The 22,201-nt window shown below is 36.8% G+C and overlaps 1 long non-coding RNA gene across 3 annotated transcripts in view; it reads right to left on the minus strand.

Annotated features, from left to right (window-relative positions):
* Window positions 1-22,201, minus strand: part of LOC144454546 (uncharacterized) — a 155,523-nt gene that overhangs the window by 98,443 nt on the left and 34,879 nt on the right. For 2 of the 3 annotated variants that reach the window (XR_013483034.1, XR_013483036.1), the window contains exon 4: window positions 21,638-21,912. The exons of the other annotated variant lie outside the window; for it this stretch is intronic. This is a non-coding gene — a long non-coding RNA (uncharacterized LOC144454546). The remainder of the gene's footprint in view (window positions 1-21,637; window positions 21,913-22,201) is intronic. 3 annotated transcript variants of the gene reach the window in all.

Here is a 22,201-nt window from a genome sequence, read left to right on the forward strand (position 1 = left end):
GTGAACAAAATGTGTGAAATGGGGTGTAAAATGCATTAAGTATATATTTACAGCTATGATTTGAAAAAAGCCCCTCACTTACCAACATGGATTAAGACGGTAAGATCTTTAAATACATGGCCCTCCTTGAAAGAAAGCAAATTTCAGCACAGTAGAATAACATTCAATGATAAACAGATCATTTTATATTTGGCTAACTGTCTGAGAGCCAACACTAAGCTGCCAGGACAGAGATTAAGTTTCTTACACCCTTTTCCAGTTGACTGATCTCTTAGCCAATGGGAGTGATAAAATGCATTTTATTCCCAAGAGACAGAAATTATGTCTGGGATGGAAGGCCTTGCTAAACTCTTAATCTGGAAGGACTGTGTCACTAGCAGAACAACTGATAAATATTTGAAGAACAATTTCTTTTTGAATCTCCTTTGCTATTTTTTAAAAAATAATCCAGTATAATGATCTTATTTTACTTTTAGGTCCCTACCAGAAAGATTGTTTTATACTATGTGTACCAGAAAATTTCTGATCCACTAACTTAAGAAAATCTGATAAGAAAGTGGCCCTTTAAGATATTTAGGATGCCTCTTGCTGCCAGCTTTTGTGATCAATATGACACTCATTCCCTTTTTCTATTTCAATTTCCAATTTTGGATTGCCTGTGCATGGGAGAATTGAAGAAAAGCTGATAAATGTTCTTCTGTGTCATGCATATACATGGCCCATCCAGTCTGAGATTCTATGTGGCACAAGAATTCTAATTCTAATTCTAAAAATGACATTGAGACTTTTGTTAAAGGGCATGGTAGCCCTCTGTGACATTCACCTCATAAGGTTAGCGATGTCCCTGAAACACAGAGAGGCAATGTGTAGCTAGATGCTACATTCAAGTATGGCTCTGCCATTTACTAGCTTTGTAACCTTCAGCAAGTTATTCTTTCACATTTCTCATCTACAAATGGGAATAATCATATTTATACTATCCAGCTCCCAAGTTTGTTGGGAAGAAAGCACTTTGTAAGTTTTATTTATTAGTTGAATAGTTTTCATTATTTCAATTTTATTAATCTCCCTTTAGTTTTCAGTATTTCTAATTTGGTATTTAATTGGAAGTTTTTAATTTGTTCTTTTTCTAGCTTTTTTAGTTGCATGCCCAATTCATTGATCTCCTCTTTCTCTATGGTATTCAAGTAAGCATTTAGAGATATAAAACTTCCCCTAAGAACCACTTTTGCTGCATCCCATAAGTTTTGGTATGTTGTCTCATTATTGTCATTCTCTTGGATGAAGTTATTGTTTCTATTATTTGTTGCTTGACCCACTCATTATTTAGGATTAGATTACATAGTTTCCAATTAATTTTTAGTCTATCTTTCCATATCCCTTTATTACATGTAATTTTTATTGTATCATGGTCTGGAAAGGATGAATTTAATATTTCTACCTTTCTGCATTGGATTGCAAGGTTTTTATGCCCTAGAAAATGGTCAATTTTGTGTAGGTGCCATGTAATGCTAAGAAAAAGGTATATTCCTTTCTATCCCCAATGAATTTTCTCCTGAGGTCTACCATATCTAAATATTCTAAAATTCTGTTTGCCTTCTTAATTTCTTCCTTGTTTATTTTGTGGTTAGATTTATCTAGTTCAGAGAGATGGAGGTTGAGGTGCCCCACTAGGATAGTTCTGCTGTCTCTTTCTTCCTGTAACTCCCATAACTTCTCCTCTAAGAATCTGGATGCTATACCACTTAGTGCATATATGTTTAGTAATGATATTACTCCATTGTCCATGGCGCCTTTTAGCAGGATGTAGTTTCCTTCCTTATCTCTTTTAATTAGATCTATTTTTGCTTTTGCTTTGTCTGAGATCAGGATTGCTACCCCTATTTTTTTTTACTTCACCTGAAGCATAATATATTCTATTCCAGTCTTTTACCTTTGTATACCTGTGAGTATCCCTCTATTTCAAATGTGTTTCTTGTAAACAACATATTGTAGAATTATGGATTTTAATCCATTCTGCTATTTACTTCCATTTTATGGGAGAGTTCATCCCATTCACATTTACTATCTGTGTCTTTCTCTCCATTCTGTTCTCCCCCACCTCCATTCATGCTTTTATTTCTCTTTTCTCCCTTTCCCTCCTCACTAGAGTTTTGCTTTTGACCACTCCCTCCCTCAATCTTCCCTCCTCTAAATCCCCTCTCTTTTCTTTCCCTTTTCTCTTACTACCTCTTCCTTCCCTTCTAACCATCCCCCTCCCTTTTCTTTCCCCTTTCCCCTCCTACTGCCTATAGGGCAAGTTATATTTCTATGTCTAATTGAGTATGTTATTCCCTCCTTGAGCCAAATCCAATGAGAATAAGGTTCAAACAATGCTCATCTCCTTCCCTTCTTTCCCTCTACTGTAATATGTCTTTGTGCCTCCTCATGCGATGTAATTTACCCTTTTCTGCCTCCTCCTTTCCTCTTCTCCCATTACAACCCCCTTTCACCCCTTAATTAGTTTTTTTTATCATCACATCAAAGTCAATTTATACCCACACCCTTTGTCTATGTATATCCCTTCTAAATGTTGTAATAAAGATACAGTCTTCAAGAGTTACAAGTATCATCTTCCCAGGTAGGGATGTAAATAGTTTGCCTTATTGAGTAACATGTTTTTTTATTTTCTTTCCTGTTCACCTTTTTATTCTTCTCTTGAGTCCTATATTTGGAGACCAAATTTTCCATTAAGCTTTGGTCTTTTCATCAGGAAAGTCTGGAAGTCTGTTATTTCATTGAATATCCATCTTCTTGCCTGAGAGATGATGCTCAGTTTTGCTGGGTAGTTGATCATTGGTTGTCATCTAAGCTCCTTTGCTCCAAATATGCCTGGCCCTTTCCTTTGTCCAAGCTAGTACTTCAACCTAAGATCTCCTACTCTTTTTCTACCTGTCAAAATTCTACTCCTCCTTTAAGGACCAAGTCAAATGTCACATTCAGGAAGCCTCCCTTAATCCCCTCAATCATATAGAGTTGCTTCCTCTCAGCCCTTTGTACTTCCCAAGATTGTCAGTCATCCTGACCTATGTGTTACCACTGGACTCCAATGACCTTGGAGGAGAGAGTGAGTCTGATGAATTTACACAGTGCTGCCTCACTTAAATCTAATTTACTTGCAAGTCAAGATATTACCCTCCTGATGTCATTAATCCTATTCCAGAATGAAGGACAAACAACAAACAACAAATTCCCCTTTATCACATGTAACTTTGAACCCTTGTTATTTCTGTATCTTCTTTTATTCTTCCCAATAGATTATAAATTCCTTCAAGCAAAGGCTATGGTTTTGCTCTTTTTTAATCTTTCCAATAGTACCTACCACAATGGCTTGCACATAATAGTTCAGCTGTTTTTCAGTCATGTCAGACTCTTCATGACCCCATTTGGGGTTTTCTTGGCAAAGACACTGGAATGGTTAGCCATTTCCTTCTCCAGCTTGTTTTACAGATGAGGAAACTGAGGCAAATTTGGCTAAGTGACTTTCCCAGAGTCACACAACTAGTAAATGCCTAAAGCCAGATTTGAACTCATGAAGCTAATTCTTCCTGACTCCAGGTCTATCCATTGTACCATTTAGCTATCCTTGTACATAATAGGTGCTCAATAAATTTCCATTAAATTGAATTTGCTGAAATTTCAGATGCATTTTCTGATTATCCCAGCCATTTTGACAGCTTTTTTTTTTTTTTAACCACAGCTAGGCACTGGACTTGAAAGAATTGTCCAGGATAAGTCTTCCTTATAAATGCCAAAAAATATTTGGATCATTTTCCCCTAAATATACCCTGATATTGATGCTTGTCTGTCATTGTCTGTCTATTCAAAAATCTGATAATATATTTCCCCAATTTATACTGGTTCCCATGAATCTAAAAGAGAATATAATTATGTCATCCATAAATTTGGGGATTTTTGTATGCATTTCTTTCCCTGGATATCTTATAAAATAATAATTTGATTAAAATAAATTATAAAATGATATTTCATAAAATAATAAAATATTCTAAAAGTGCAAAATATTTCCCAGCACCAGTTCCTGAAAGGCCTTAATGTTCATAATTCTTAATGCAGAGAAATCCTTGCTTATCTTAAAACATATTTCCTACACATGAAAAACTCCTTTGATTTCATGGCACTTCAATATTTTTTTAAACTTCTGTGTTTTTATGTTTAATGGCTACTAGTATAGGAACATAGATTAAAAAAAATGTATAGATGCCATAGATAAGAGCACTGGTTAAAAAAAACCTACAGATGAATTAGATAGATCACTGGACCAGAGGTCAGGAAGGCCTGAATTCAAATCTGGCCTCAGACTTGCTAGATGTGTGACCCTGGACAAGTCACTTAATTTCTGTCTGCCTCAGTTTCTTCAACTGTAAAATGGGGATGATAATAGTACCTATCTTCCAGGGTTGTTGTGAGAATAAAATGAGATGTTTGTAAAGTGCTTTCTAAACTTTAAGGCTCTATATAAATGCTAGCTATTGTTACTATGACTTTTTGAAAGATTATAAGAATTATCTCAACTCTAAAATTCTATTTTCTATTATTCCTGATTTTCCTTTATCCAGAGTTTATTCGCTCAGAGAAATAAAGATTACTGAAGGCTGAATTTGAATTGAAATTTAATTATAAATTCAAATTTTCAATGTAAAATAATTTTTAATTTAAATATAGTTTTCATTATCTGAATGAGTTACCCTAGATCTCTGAATTTATATATTCTGATTAGTAAAGAATGTATAATCCAATTTGCATGGTACAAAAAACATCCAATTTGCATGGTACATAGAGACTAAGCTGGGGTGGGGGCAGGGTGTGTTAGTACATGTTTAACAACTAGCTCTCCAAAAACAAAAAAAATTAGTGTCCATGACACACTTTTAAGCTAAATCTGCATAATTAATATTTTCCCTATCACTTTCTTAATTCTTGACAATCATCAAAACAATAAATCAAGCCCTGATTAATAGCATTTGATGATTTTCAAGATGTAAATGTTCACACTGAAAATTTTACAATCAGCTCAGAAGCCTGTGGAGCTGTCTCTAGTACCGCCACCACCATCATCACCACCCCCACCACCCTGGGGTCAGGGGAAGATGTGAGAATAGAAAGTCAGCCTGGAAACATAGTTTAGTAAAATATTACGGAGGACTTTATATGCCAGGTGGAAGAGTATAGACTTTATTTTGGAGGATCTCCTAGTTAGCAAAAGGATTTCCTTCTCCTTCTGTCCTTAACTCTGAAATAAAATCAAATTAGATGTCTATTTCAGTTGCAAAATTTTGAAAGAAAAACAAATTATATTCCTCACAAGCAGTTAATTTTTTTAAAAAGTAGCAAATAAATAGCAAGTGAGCTTCGAAATCCCAGGAGGTCTGGGCAGCTCTCTTGGAATCATGCCCCTGGGGTTCCCAGGGATGGATAGGGCCAGTGGCTTCTCTGATGGATCACATGACCTTTCTCCTTGGGCTCCTATTTTCTTTTAGGAGCCCTCCCCTTCAATATCCAGGTCAACTGACACCTCAGGCCTCACTTCTCCCCTGCTAGAACCAAGTCATTTTAATGACATCCTTCTCATTTTTTTCCTCTGTACTCCTAGGCCCTCTCTTGTCTGGTTTCTCTTAGTAATAAGGACTGCAAATGAGCCAGGCTAAGTGAATTTCCTCTCCACCCCCATACAGAGAATGAGGGAAAACAAAACATTCTCATGGGTTTGGGAATGAGAGCAGTAGGTCAAACTCTGGTCACCCCCTTTGGATAAATGCAATTTTCCTGATGTGTCTGGGAAAGAGCTATGTCAGAGAAAGCCAAGAAGAAAGGGACAGGGAGCAGGACTGTGACACCGGAAACAAGCCAGCCACGGATCAGCCCCTACTCTTCCCCTCCCTTTTTCTACCTTGCCAGCCCCAGAGTTCCCAGTCCCAAGTATCATTGGATTCTAAAGAACCATAAACCACATGGTGTGCAGCGCAGAAAAGGCATACCAATGAAGTCTTCTGAGGGGTACTTTACAGTCATTTTTGTGTGAATGTGAATCCAGGAGAACATGTGATCCAAAGAGAATGAATGAACTACTCACCCCAACCATAAAGACTGGGAGTGACATCAAAAGTAAATAGCCTATTGCAATTAAACTTGGGGTCAGAAATCTCCCATTATTTCATGACAGACTATTTTGAGATTAATTGATTATTAGCCAATGAGATAAGTGAGAATTGAAGGACAGAATCAGATTTTAGGGGTCAATTCTGCAACAACAGATATCTATGAGTAAGCAAATCTTTCTTGTCAGGTTTGTTGTTCAAATCAGCAACAAACATAATAAGCTTTTACAGAAATCTTTATTAAAACAATACAAAAGTGTGGACAATGCTCAATTTTTCCTAAATGTCATATGTCTGAGGGCTGGAGTGCTAATCTTCATTCACAGAAGAAAATCAACTCCAAAGTTATCTTAAATTCTTCCACCTTCACCTTTCCAGTGCTCATCGCTCCTAACTGTGCCTTCCATACAGCCACTAGAGGTGCAAATGGCAGGTGTGAGGAAAGGAAAATAAAGTATCTTTCATCAAAAAACACCCTAAGAAGGAATGCAGACAAGTGTGTTAACATTCAGTGACACTGAAGTAGGTGACCCAAACCAGAAATGTTATTGCTCTGAAAAATCATTACATAGTAATGGAATCAATTAACACAGCCCTGTTTCACCTTCACAAATTGTCTCTAAGAGAGTGTATCTTACACTTCCCTGGGACCCAGATGTTGAGAAAAGTTGAATTTTTTTTCTTTCCCACTGATATTATTTTTCATCAGTGTTGTCTTGTGGGAAGAACCAAATTACCACAAGTTAAAAAAACTGCTGAGATATTTTTAAACTTTCCATTAGTTTTTTTGAAAGTCATCATTGACCCACATGTACAAAAAATATTTATAGCAGCTCTTTTTGTGGTGGTAAAGAATTGGAAATTGAGAGGGGACCTATCAATTGGGGAATAGCTGAACAAGTTGTGGTATATGAATGTAAGGGAATGCTATTGTTCTATAAGAAAATGATGAACAGGCAGATTTCAGAAAAACCTGGGTTTATACGAACTGATGCTGAATGAATTGAGAAGAACCTGGAGAACACAGTAACAGCAACATTGTGTGATAATCAACTATGATTGCTCTTCTCAGCAATACAATGATCCAAGACAATTGCAGAACAACTGTGGGAGTCTGAATGCAGATCGAAGTATACTATTTTAATTTTTTGTGTATTTTGTTTTTTTTTTTCTCATGGTTTTTCCCTTTTGTTCTGATTCTTCTTTCATAGTATGACTAATGTGGAAATATGTTTAACATTATTGGACATGTATAGCCTATGTCAGATTGCTTGCTGTCTTGGGGTGGGGAAAAGAAAAGAGGGAGGGAGAAAAACTTGAGACTCAAAATATTGCAAAAATTATCTTTACATGTAATTGGAAAAAAATAAAATACTATTAAGTGCAAAAAAAAGAGTAAAAAGAAAAGAATGTCATCAATGAAGAATCCCACAAAGAATGGGATCATAGGAGATTTTTTATTACAAGTTTAATTACAATATGGTGTTCATTCTTAACAGAACTTAAAACCCTTCAAAGTTGAGGCATCAGTAACACAAAAGAGGGAAGCTGGTCACCTAACCAGTGTGAGAGACATCAGAAAGAAAGGCTTGATAGTAGTACTGTGGTATGCCCACAGATATTAGATCAAAACACACAGAAATCCTCCAACGGAAATTCATAGGCATGAATTACGTAGAGGGATTGAGATCTGCATTAGTGGAGGAAATATTTCATACCAAAGAGGCCACAGATTCAATAAAGCTTCAACTTGATTTTAGAGCACATAACTTTCTGCTAATTCATCTAATCACTGACATTGGCTCTGGTTCTTAATCCACTCCTACCAATTTATTCTTACGCTAAAGAATTTTTTCCTAACAATTTTTGTTGTTCAGTCTTTTCAGGTACTGTTCGACTCTTCATGATCCTATATGGTTTTCTTGGCAAAGATACTGGGAGTGGTCTGCCATTTCTTTCTCTAGTTCATTTTACAGAGGAGGAACTAAGGCAAACAGGGGTAAGTGACTTGCCCAGGGTCACACAGCTAGTAAGTGTCTAACGTTGGATTTGAAATTAGGTCTTTCTGACGATAGGCCCAGTGCCCTATCCACTGTGCCACTTAGCTGCCTTTTTCTAAGAATAGCTAGTATTTATATAGTACTTTATTGTTTGAAAAGCACTTTACAAATATTATCTCAATGACCCTCATAGCAACCCTGTGAGGTAGGTGCTATTATCTCCATTTTACATATCAGAGAACTGAGGAAGACAGTAGTTAAGTTACTTGTCTAGGGTCACACAGGTAGCAAGTGTCTGAGATCAAATTTGAATTTAGGTCTTCCTTAATCCAAGTCCAGCACTTTACTCACTTTGCCACCTGGCTGTCAACTTCTCTTTTTTTCTGATTCCCTACCACCCCCTTCCAAATTTTGTTCCTCTTCTTATCCTCATATTCACTCAAGTACATTTTCTCACATCTCACATTCATATGTCTCCTGTCTTTTCTTCCCTTAACTTCCATTAACACAGGCTTGTGATAGAATTGGAAAGGAACAACTTCTAAGACTTCTGGTTATGATGATGATGATGATGATGATAACAACTAGCACCTACAATGTGTCAGGCATTGTGCTGAGTGCTTTACAAATATTGTCTCATTTGATCCTCCCAGCAATCCTGGGAGGTAGGATTTTTTGCATTTTGCAGTTAATGAAACTGAGGCAAACAGAGGTTAAATGACTTGCCCAATGTCACAGAGCTAGGAAACATCTGAGGCTAGATTTAAATCCAGGTCTTCTGACTCCAGGTCTAGAACTATCCGTTGTTCCACCTATATGCCAAAACTAACCTTTCTGACTTGAGTCAAACAAAAAGATGCTCCCAAATTATCTCTTAAGCAACTATAAATCTCACAACCTTTGCATATATATATCTCCAACAGAAATTGGTTATGCTATTCCCCCAACCATCTTCATTTCATGCTCTTATACTCCAACAACAACTTCCAGCCTATGTTGTTTTCCTCTATTAAACTGTAAGCTTCTTGAGAGCAGGGACTGTCTGGCTTTTTATATTTATATTGCTGATGCTTTACATGGCTGGCATATAGCAGTTATTGTTCAGTTGTTTGTCAGTTATGTCCAATTCTTCGTGACCCCATTTGGGGTTTTCTTGGCAAAGTAATGGTTTCCCATTTCCCTCTCCAACTCCATTTTACAGATGAGGAAACTGAGGTAAATATGGTTAAGTGATTGCCCACAGTCACACAACTGGGAAGTATCTGAAGCCAAATTTGAACTCAGGAAGATGAGTCTTCCTGACTCTAGGACTAGCACCCTATCCACTACACCACCTTGTTGCATATAGTAAGTGCTTAATAAATAATTTTTCATTTATTCATTAAATCAAATAGCATAATTTAGGTCCTGAACTAAAGTTATTTTTAATAGGTATCTATATTCATTTTATTCAGTAAATTCAAAATCAGCCATCACCCTGGAAAAATTTTTGTAGACTATCTCTTACAAGTGTGTTTAACATTCTTGAAAAGTACTGCATGATAGCTTTAAATTTCAGTTATTCTTGAAACCTAGCAATGTCTTCTATTTTTTAAAACAATAAATCAACAAGAATATATTAAGTGTTTATTATGTGACAGGCACCAGGCTAAGTTCTGAGGATACAAATACAAAAAGGCAAACAGTTCCTGTCCTCAAAGAGCTTATGTTCTAACGAGAGATAATATGTAAGTATCTTGGTACACATAAAATATATACAGAATAGGCAGATGGTCACCTTAGAGGGTTACCATGGAATGGTACCTTAAAGGGTACCACTGGGGAGACTGGGAAAGGCATCCTAAAGAAGACGGCAGTTAAGCTGAGTTTTTAAGGGATTCTTAGATGCAGACCAGAGGAGATGAACTCGGAAAAGCCAGTGCAAAGGCACAAAATGGAAGTGTGTGTGTGTGTGTGTGTGTGTGTGTGTGTAGAAAGGTAAGGGGTCCAGTAGAGCTTGATTACTGAGTGTGTGCAGAGGAATAAATAACATGTAAGATGATAGAAAAATAGAAAGTAGCAAGACAGTAAGGAGCTTTAAATGTCAAACAAAGGATTTTGTATTTTATCCTGGAGATAATAGGCAGCCACTGGAATTTATTGAGTAGGGAGAGTGATAGGATCAGACATGTGCTTTAGGAAAATCACTTCAGCAGCTGAGTGGAAGATGAGACTTGAGACAGGGAGACCAATTAGAAGATTATTTTCATAATCCAGTCAAGAGGTAATGAGGAACTGAATTCCGGTGGTAGCTGTGGGAGTAGAGAAAAGGAGACCCCTTTGACATATGTTATGGTGAAAGAAATAATAATATTTTTCAACTGACTGTGCATACGGAGTGTATGAGCATAAGGAGTGAAGGATGAAACTAAGATTATAGGCCCATGTATTTGGAAGGATGACACTGCCCTGGATGACAGGAGGGAAGTTCAGCAGACAGGCAAAAAACAAAACAAAACAAACAAAAAAAACAATGAATTCCATTTTGGACATAACAAGTATGAGATGCTGAAAAAATATACAAATAAAATGTTCAATAAGCAGATGGTGATACATAATTGGTGCTCAAGAGAGAAACAAGGGTTAGATATATAGATCTAGGAATCATTAGCATATATATGATCATTGAATTGGAGGGAACTGATGAGATCACCTAAAGAGAAGATATAAAGAGAAAAAGAGAAGAGGATACAGGACAGAGCCTTGAAGAACACCCTCAGTTACTATGAGTGACATGGATGACGACCCAAGGCATGAGATTGAGGAGGCAAACAAGCAGGCAGGAAAAGAACTAAGAGAGAGCAATAAAACAAAAAAAAAAAAAAACAGAGAAGAGAATGTATACAGGAGGAAAAGGCTGAGTCAAACAGAATCAAATTTATTTTTAACAGTATTTAATTTTTCCAATTACATGTAAAGACAATTTTTAACATTCAATTTTTTTAAATTTTGAGTTCCAAATTTTCTCCATCCCTCACTCCCCAGACCACTCCCTAAAAAGATAAGAATTTTAAATAGGTAATATATGTGCAATCACATAAAACATATTTCCATGTTAGGGAAATGTTGGGAAAGAAGAAACAGACCAAAAGGGAAAAAAACATGGAAAAAATTAAAGTGAAAATGGTATGCTTTGATCTGCATTCTGATACGGACAGCATTTTCCATCATGAGTCCTTTGGAATTGTCTTAGATCACTGTAGTGCTGAGAAGAGCTAATTCACAGATGATAATGGCACAACATTGTTGATACTATGTACAACATTAGAGTCAAATTATTCAGAGAGGTCAGGAAGGATATGGATTGAGAAAAGACCATTGAATTTGGCAATTAAGCAATTTTTTAAAAATAACTTTTGTAACAACATGGCCATCTGTCACCTACTACAATTAGCCACAGGGTAGTAAGGTAACAGAGGAAAGAAAAATAATGATTTTAGTATAGCTGAGCAAAGTGATGTGTGCTTTTGTGTTCTGGAGGAAAGACAAAGAAAGGTTTATGAAAGTTTTCAGTGTGTAGCCATCATAATGAAACCAACTACAAAGATTACTTGCTCAGGGATACCCTGGTCATAAATAGTTAAAGTGGGATTAGAACCAGGTCCTTTGAGTTCTGTACCATGCCTAAGGTGACAGGTACATTAAAAGTAATATCTTTCTAAGATGGTTGATTATTTTTCCTAGATTTGTTCTATGATATTTGGAAAAGAAATGAGAGAACAAAAATATTTGACTTCATATGAGAGTGGCATCTAATAAAGGCCACCTGGAAGTGAGACCAGGATCTATATCCTATTTTTATTCATAGCATTGCACATAATAGATGGTTAATAAGAGTCCTGCCTCTAACTCCTACAAGTAGGGTGACCTTCGGCAAATCACCTAACCTGTTATTACTCTTTTTTTTTTTTTTTTTTGGCTAGGCAATGGGGTTAAGTGTTATGTGTCTGAGGTTAGATTTGAACTCAGGTCCTCCTGCATCCAAGGCCGGTGCTCTATCCACTATGCCAGCTAGCTGTCCCCCCTGTTATTACTCTTGATAGCTATAAGACTGAATTTCAGAAAAGATACTAAACTGCATTAGTAAAGGGGAATTCCCACATCTAGGAGTTCCATTACTAAAGAAATCATAGGTAAGTCCCTGTCTACCTACTTGTCATTTCTATTTGGAATTCATTTGCTAATTCAATTTCACAGACTTGTACTAACCATGTAGTAAAGTAGTTGGCTATAGCTCTAACCCTGTTGGTTTTGAGACCAACTCTGTTCACTACCACAGGCTGTCTCCCTGAGCAGGAAGATGTTCTGTTCAAATACCACGCAAATCTCTAACCTCTTGAGTTTTGTTCCACCACCACCTCAACCACAAATCTATTTTTACATGTACTTTATACTTCATCAAAAATCAATGTTTGTTTACAATGATGAGGATGAGGATGATTCCTAAAAATAAGAGTGGGGTTACCTTTCAGTGTCAATGAGCAATGGATATAATGCCTTATATTGGAATAATATGCTATATTTCTAAAGGGTTTCCATAGCTCTTATCCCATTAATTTTTACAACAATCCTATGAGGTAGCCAAAGTCTATATTATAATCCCCAATTTACAGATGAGGAGACTGAGACTTCAAGAGGTTAAATGATGTGCCCAGAGGCACATACCATGTAAGTGACAGACTTGGAACTAGAACCCATGTTTTCTGACTCTTAGACCTGGGCTCTCCAATATAGCCTTATTCCAAAAAAGCAGAGAATGGGAAGGTGATTTGAACATTTATTGTTTCTTTCATTTATTTTTCCACTTGGCTCAATGGTAAATATTTGCTCAGCTTAACAAAAGGGATAATATTGAGAAAGAAAGAAGGACTAGAATGGAGAAAAAAAACATACGCTCTCTATATCTTGTTTGGTCATATAATATAAATTGTTCATTTATCCATAGATCTGACAGAGAAACTATTCCATGCTGTCCTAATTTGCTTATGGTATTATCCTTTATATGTAAATTATGTACCTATTTTCGCTTTAGCTTGGTATAAGGTGTGAGATGCTCATCTATACCTAGTTTCTGCCATACTATTTTCCTGTTTTCCCAGCAGTTTTTGTCAAATAATGAGTTTTTGTTCCAAAAGCTTGGATCTTTGGGTTGATCATATGCTAGGTCATTATGGTCATTTCTTTCATTCTTTCATTTCGGTATGAGTCTTCTTGTATAAAATGACTAATATGGAAATGTTTTAAATGATTGCACATGTATAACCTCTATTGAATTGCTTACTGTCTCAGTGAGGAGGGAGGGGAAAGAGGGAAGGATGGATAGAATTTGGAACTCAAAACTAAAGAAAAAGTTTAAAAAATTGTTTTAACATGTAATTGAGGAGGAAAATAAAATGCAATGATATGGAAAAAGAAATAAATGAAAAATAGCCTTTCTAAAAGAGGAAAGTAAAATTGTGAGAGAAGGGAGCTTTAAGGAAGCATTAGGTGTGGCTGGGTGTGTATTGTGTAGCTTTAACAGCAAATGGCTACTTTGGCTTCCTCTCTTCACTCATCATGGTGGAGGAAGAACAAGAACAAGAACAAGAAAAACAAGAATAAGAACAAAAAGAAGAATACTGTAAGTTCTATTAGATTATAGGCTCCTTAAAGGCAAGAACATATAAAGAGCAAGAACAAGAAAAACAAGAACAAGAAGAACAAGAAGAAGAATATTGGCTCTTTTTGTTTCCCCAACACTTAGCATAGTGCCTGATACATAGTAAGCACTTAATAAATGTTTATTGATTGATTGATTGATGTCTAAGGTCAAAACAGGGCTAGAGTGGTATCAACATTTGCAGTTGCTGGAAAAGGAAGACCAAAGTGCCAAATAGTAAGAGATTTCCTTTTCAGTAGGAAATATTTTCAGTAGGAAACAGGAACATTTGCCTACTTCTTAACCTACTTGTGAGGCTGCTTAGTGTAAGTGCTAGAGTTAAAGTCAGGAAAACTTGAGTGTAAATCCTGCTTCTGATACTACATGTGTACCTATGAATGAGTTACTTAAAATCTCTGAATCTCAGTTTCCTCATCTTTAAAATGGGAAAAATATAAGTTATTACCTCTATATGTGATTTTAATGATTAATTTTGCCAGTATCAGGATCGCAATCTAGAAGTCATCCTCTAAGTGATTTCATTAGGTTTCCTCTCTTATGTGGTCATACTTTTATATGCCCAAATTTCCATGGATCTGTGGATATTTTCAGATGTGGATATTCCTCTATCAATGAATATCACAACCATCCATGTCTGCCTATCTTGTGAGATTCTCATTTATTTCTCTCCGTAACTTCATGGTCAGAGATAGATCCAACATGGCAGAGGCCTTCCCTAAGTTCTCTTCACATCTAAAGAGACCAATGAAGTATGCAGATTATCCGTCGGTTTTTCTTTTTTTCCCCACTTTGTGACAGGGCTGTCTTCCTTTTCTGCCATTCATTTCTTTGGTTCCAACTACTTCTCCTGAAAAATTCCTCATTTCTGGTTTTCCCATGTCCAGCATGTACCTCTCCATTGATATCTGGGTGATCTCCAACTTCAATCCTTCAGAGATGATAATGTTCCATAATTCACAGTCATAACCATGATATTGGAAGAATATAGTAATCCAGAAAGACAGTCATTGTTTCTGAGAGAAGCTTGGCATCATAAAAAGAACTTTACAGTCTCCCAGAGGCAATACAGCCTCTCTCCCTCCTATTCAATTCTCACAACTCCTTGTCCATTTACAATGCCTGCCCAAGATAGTCACACTAATGGATGAACTCTATAGGTTGTCTATCCACCTGCATATCTGTTCAACAATTGCGGTAATCATAAAAACAAAAATCCCACCACACTCTTAACAACATTAGTTTCAGTTCCTGATTTACTTAGGTTAAGGCAAAACAATGTTCTATATATAAATACCTAAATGTGCTTAAATGGACTATTTTCCCAAAGGACACTCTTTAAGGGAGTTAAAACTGCTTACACTATTATGAAAATGTAAGGTAGTCTGAGACACTGAAAAAATACAAGTGGAATATGAAGTGATGGAAAGAAATTTTTTTAAATGTTAGGGAGAAAGTAGCTGGTCAATCCTTTTTTCTCCTGAAGGATTTGAATATTTTTAACCCAAGGAATGAGTGAAGGTCTCTTTTTCTTGGACTAAATTTAGTTTCATTTGAACCAGTCTTTCTTCTGTTCCTTTTAAAATTTATTTCTCTAATTAGCTTTGCTTAATCACAAAGGTAATGTGAAAGCTATTGACCTAGATCTATCTCTCTAACATAAATTACAGAAACACTTAGTGCTAGGACCATAGCACAGAAACAACTTCATCCCTCCACAATCATCTATAAATCTAATTTCCTGGCATTACTTCTTACCTCTATCCTCAATTTGTGGTCTATGATACCTGCCTTTTCAGTGGGGATCAGTCTTACTTTTGACTTCCTTGAACTTCATAAAAAATTAATAACCAAGATGGATATGGTAGTACGGGACTATAATTTCACCTACATGGGAGGCTGAGGCTCGCAGATCTCTTGAGCTCAGGAATTCTGAGCAGCAATAGGCTGTGACAATTGAGTGCCTGAACTAAGTTCAGCATTAATATAGTAAGCCTGGGAGTTGTAGAGGAAGGAATGGAATTAGGCCACTGCATTTGCAGCTTGAGAGGGTGAAAAAAGGAAAGAAAGGACAGAATAGAAGGAAGGAAGAAAAGAAAGAGGTGGAGAGGATAGGAAAAAAGAGGAGAGGAGAAATTAATAATCAGCCTTCCTTAGTCTGGATTATATTATGAATATCCAATAGCTTCTACACCTACTGTTTACTGAAAGTTAAACCTGGTAAGAACTTTATCAGTCATGGCTTCAGTTATTTCCTTACCATTTCCAACTAGGTGAAAAGAATACAACTATCTATCTGCTACAATAATGTTCCTCCCTTCTCCCCCATGGGATCATTATCTACTTAAGACTATTGATCTAGAACTAGGAAGGACCTGATAGGCCATCTAATTCAAGTCCATCACTTTTCATAGGAGGAAAGTGAGGTCCATGATCACGTAGATGGTGTCAGAGGTAGGATATGAACCCCAAATCGCTAAATCTAAACCAATTAGCACAAAAACACAATTAAAGGATTACTGAACAGGAGAGGCAACGTTTCATTTCATTTCTTTTCCATCACTAACCAGTTATCTTTAGTCAGTCACTAAGTTTTTACATTTGATTAGTCACTTGACTTTCTTTAGGCCTGAGTGGAATTTTCATATTCCTCCAACATTTTATTTATTGGCCTTGCTGCTTTATACATACTTCACCTTTGGGCTCATTCTCTTCTCTTCTGATTTTTGGGATCTTTGTGAATTTAAACACCATAGAAAACTGCTATTTGCCTCATAATGGCTTCTTCAGAGCTTTTGTGGAGACTAATGATATAATGATAATGTTCTCAGACCTATATTTTCTACTTGATAAACTTGCAATTAAACGATTAGAGCATTTTTTTTAGAAACCCACATTAAGTATATAATACACTAGGAAACCAGGCCATCATATAATTATAGAGGCAGGAGAAGTGATTTGCATAACTGTAAACTATCAGAGCTCCTACTGCTTATGCTTAGAACAGGATTTTTTTTTTAAGATTGTACATGTATTTGAAATTGAAAACACTTTAATGAAGGTGGCAAATGAGACAATAACTATTTTCACTCAGATCTAAGTATTCACTATATCATAATCATTCGAAACAGTTAAAACTTTTCTTTCTTTGAGGAAAGGTGACCCTTGTGAAATCTACTGAACATGTTACTCTAGAAAAACTTGGACAAAAACAGCTAAAGGCAGTGATCAAACATTTTCCAAATCTCTCTACCGGTAAGGTAAGATAACTATTGGATAATTAACTATGCCAGTTATTTCAGTTCTCTTCCTACATCACAGAAAAGTTATGAGGATCAAATGGGATAGGGGTTTTTTTTTTGGGGGGGTGGGGTTTTTTTTGGCTAAGTAATGGGGTTAAATGATTTGCCCAGGGTCATGCAGCTAGTGTCAAGTGTCCGAGGCTGGATTTGAACTCAGGTCCTCCTGACTCCAGGGCTCGTGCTCTATCCACTGTGCCACTGAGCTGCCCCATCAAATGGGATACTAATAATAACTGGCATTCAAATAATGCTTTAAAGTTTGTAAAGCACTCAGTATACATTGCCTCCTTTGATTCTCACAACAACCATCTCAAGTCAATACTGAAAGTATTATGATACCTACTTTACAGGTGAGGAAACTGAGACTTGGAAGTTCAGTGACTTGCACAGTCATGCAGAAGAACAAGGTTTTAAACCAGGATCTTCCTGACTTTGCGTCTTTATCATCCATTTTATCATCCATTATGCCAGGCCTTCTCTTCATAGGATAATAAACGTGAAAGAGCTGGGAAAGTATAAATTGCTATAAAAATGCAAAGTATTGTCATTGTATATCTTCAAATGGAATTTTACCTATATGTTTCTGTTTCCTTTGAATCTTGTCCAATATACATTAGCAATAGGGTGACTGGTCTTTCTGTTCTTTAGAAGAAAAGGAAATTAAAATAATCCCCAAAAGTTCAGATTAGGGTGAGGGAAAACTCAAATCCTAATTTTAAAAAGAATTTCTTTTTCTTCCTTTAAAAAATACAATTTGTTATCTTTTGCAAATGTAAGTTTAGTTCAGATACATTTGTTGTTCAGTTGTTTTCAGCTGTGTTCAATTCTTTGTGAACCTATTAGGAATTTTTGTTTTATTTTGTTTTTTGACAAAGATACTGCAGTGTTTTGCCATTTCTTTCTCCAGCTCATTTTACAGATGAGGAAACTAAGGCAAACAGGGTTAAGTGACTTGCCCAGGGTCAAACAGCCAGTAAATGTGTGAGGCTGGATTTGAACTCACAAAGATGGGTTTTCCTGACTCCAGGCCCAACATTCTATCCATTGCACCATCTAGCTGTCCCAGGTTCAATTTCATAGTTTCTTTTAAATTCACGAAAGATGACTGCTAAAAGGGTGTAAAAAGATATCTTACTTACTCTCATAAAATAAACTCACTACTCCAGGCTAAAAGCACAGGTTAGGCAGCCACATAATTTTGCCTAAAAGGCAAAGGGGCCAAGATTAAAGTGTGACAAGGTAGAAATCATAAATGGACGGTGAGGGTGGGAGTGAGTGGAAGTCATGGGTGTGGGAGGAAGAGCACCAGGGTGGAGTCAGCAGCAGCAATGAACTTTACTAATTCACAGCTAAAAGGCCTCAAAGAGTGGAAGTGGGATGCTTCACCTCAAATCAAACTACAAATATTAAGTGTCTTTAGTTTGTTTTTCTATCTTCTGGACAGACATAAGTTTCTAATTTAGTAAAAAGGTAAGCAATACATCTAATTTTAAGTCTTAATAATAAGTTCCCTTTATGAGGAGGGTAGTCTTACTACATGGGATTTCAGGAAAACTTTTCTGGTGACCAGTGGGTATGACTCACAATTCTAGCAGCTGATTTTCCTTTACCCTTGATCCTTACTGTTAGATTATATAATATCATGTAACCCCAGAAATTTTGCCACCTGGAACAATGTCTCTCATGGAAAAAACCCTGGACTGGACATCATTTCAATTATAAATTCCTTAGTGGCAGGGATTATGTTTTAATTTCCTACAGTCAGATGATAAGCATTTATTAAGCACCTACTATATGCAAGGCACTGTGCTAAGTACTGGGGATACAAAGAAATGCAAAATAAAATAGTCCTTATTCTCAAGGGACTCACTGTCTACAGCATTTCACCTATGCCTTGCAAATAATTGGTCCTTCAACTCTCTTTTTCTCAAGTTGTTGAAATGAATTGATCTTATTTAGGAGTACTGGATTATGCTACTAGTAAAAGCTAGCATTTATACAGTGCTTTAAGGTTTGCAAAGCACTTTACATATGTTTATCTTACTTGATCCTCATAGGTGCTATTATTATCCTCATTTTATAAATGAGGGAATTGAGACTTACACAAGTTTAATGACTTGCCCAAGGTAATACAGCTAGTTAATGTCTGAAATAGGATTTTAATTCAGACTTCTTGACTCCAAGTCAAGGATACTATCTAGTTCAATACCAGCTGCCTGGTACCAGGTCTATTGCAAATTGACTGCGTAAACTTAGGCAAATCATAAACTGTGGGCTGGAATTCCTGCACGTATAAAATAGGGAACTAGATGATCTCTAATGTCCCTTGTAGCTCTGAGAGTCTATGAGTCTGAGTTTCATTGTCAGGACCCATTCAACCACTCTGGTACTGAGATATGAGTTCTACAGGGCTATTGTCGTTACCTCAGCACCTAGCTTGAGCTTTTTCCTTCTTTTCATTCAATGATTTCATCAGCTTCTATGGGTTCATCACTTTGCAGAGGACTCCAAATCTACATCAGGCCCTAATCTCTCTCCTGAACCCTACTACCAGCTTACTAACTGGTAATTGGATATTTCCTCCTAGATATTCCAAAAGCATCTTGACATGTCCAAGATAGGTCCCACCCCTCCTCTCAATTTCCTCATCCCTATCAATGGCACCACCATCATTCTTATTGATAGGGTGTGGGCCCATCATTCAGTTTCAGAAGCCAAGAATTTGGCTCCCATTTGTCTACAGGCCCCAGAAAACCCTTAAACTTTTTTTTCACTCTGGTCTCAAAACTCCCCTTATCTCCCTTGGAAAGCCCTAGCTCCACCTTTTGATCTTATGCAGATGCCTTTCAAACTTCTTCCTTCCAGTTCCTCTTACTATCTATTCAATTTCTCAGACCTAATCTGAATTCTCACCTAGATTCTTTTCCCAGCCCCTTTCTAGGTTACCTAAAGTTACTTTAGTGTATATAAGAGCCACCCGGGCCCCCATTTAGATGCTGAGACTTTCTTATGCCCAAAAGGCTGAGACTTTCTCATGCCCGCTCGTCCCCATGGGCGTTACTAATGTTCAGATTCCATAAGAGTCTGGCCTGTATGGTTTATCTCTAATAAACTTTTTCTCTGGCTGGAAGATTTGGGTTGAATCCATTCAGGCAGGGCCCATGGCATGATCTTTGGTTCCAGTACCCTAAACTTCTAGACCTCATCACTTATCATCTACATTCTTACCCTTAAAGTAATCCTTGATTCTCCCTTTTTCTTCAATCCCTATAGCCAATTGCACATCATTCTTTTGTTATATCTTCAAATCACTCATTTTTCTCCTCTCCTCTTCACTCATACTGCCTCTGCTTAGGTCCCTTATCATCTCTGCTCTGGACTATTACAATAGCCTCCTAATTAGTTTCCCTTCCTCCAGTTTCTCCTTTTTCTAATTCATCCTCTATGTAATTGCCTAAATGAATGTTCCTAAAAACCAGATCTGACCATGTCATCTCCTACTTAGAAATCTTTAATGGTCTCCCATTGCCTCTAGGTGAAAATATAAACTCTTTGTCCTGGCATTAAAAGCTTCCTACCAACTTTTTGATGGGAATGTGAAATAATACCTCTTACTACTAAAAACACAAAATGATTATTTCTGATTATTCCCTAATATGTACTCTCCATTTCAAGTAAACTGACCTTCCAGTTGTTCCCCATGCATGATATTCCACGGCCTAGGCCTCCAAGGCTTTGCAGAGTGATTTCCTTTTTCTGGGATACAGTCTTCTCTCAGATCTCCCTTCAAAACGGCTCAGATGCCACCTCCTACACAGAGTGTTTCACATATCTCTTGGTATTCCCAGGGCTCAGCATAGCATCTGGCATATAGTAGGTACTCAATGCACGTTTACTGATTGATTGATTGATTGATTGATTGTTCCTTATTCAACTCAATTCAACATTTCTAACCTGGTCTGGTTTTCCCCTCAGAAGCAAGGAAAAAAGGAAAGGAGGGAGGGAGTAAGAGAGTGTGGAAGGAGAAGAAGAAGGAAGGAAGGAAGGAAGGAAGGAAGGAAGGAAGGAAGGAAGGAAGGAAGGAAGGATTTATTAAGCATATCCTATGTGCCAGGCACTGTGCTAGATGCTTTTAAAATACAACTCATGTTCTCTTCTCCATGTCCAGTGCTGGACTTAGGGTGGGCACTCAATCAGCTTATTCCCACTTCAGCAGAGAATTCCTAAACTCAAGTAACCCAATGGTCTCAGCCTCTCCCGTGGCAAGAATTACAGGCCTGCATCATCTTGCCTGTCTATTCTGCTTATCTTCATGAATTCCTGAAGAAAAATAACTCGAATTCTCTAATTCTTTTTCACCAAGCTCCCATCATTCTGATGCTAATGTTGTCAAATACTAAAGAAATAGATCAACATAGACCTCTATGGAAAAAGTCAAAGTTGTGCCAAAGAATACAAGTCATCCTAAACTTCTGAATATTGTACCTGAAAGAAAAATCTGCAGCACTTTCCATTTGGATTTCTCCTTCTTCTGGGCTTGCATATGAGGGGTTTCAATGCATGCTAAACAACTGTATTTATAGATGCCTATCACAGTAGACCTGAAATGCTTCACAATAAAAGCTGTTCCAGTACTAAAGTCAACAGTTCATTGTGGGTTGTCATCTTGTCATTTGCTTCCTGTTGCTATTTTTCACTTTTATAAAATGTCTTAATGATGGTGTAGAAACAGGGCAGATGTATGTCAGGGTCTTTAGCATCTTCATGATAAGAGAGAACAAAGACAGAGGCAGAGAAAGAAGTGTTATTTTTTTCATTACATATTTAAGGAAAATTATAGGCTAAGACAAATATTAGGGGGGAATTCAATTATTACTTCCTTGAAAAGTTCATCTATCATTCCAAAGAATACATTTTAAACTGTTTCTGATTGTATTTCAAGTTGGTGCCATTTACCTGAAACCAGCAAAAGGCCTGGCCAATAGATTACCAACTGAGAAACTAATAACTCCCACCTCATTTTAGGATTTCAATTCTATCTTTCTAAAC

This window comes from Phascolarctos cinereus, unplaced genomic scaffold, assembly GCF_003287225.1.
Source record: "Phascolarctos cinereus isolate Bilbo 61053 unplaced genomic scaffold, phaCin_HiC Scaffold_726;HRSCAF=1367, whole genome shotgun sequence".
Classification (NCBI taxonomy): domain Eukaryota; kingdom Metazoa; phylum Chordata; class Mammalia; order Diprotodontia; family Phascolarctidae; genus Phascolarctos; species Phascolarctos cinereus.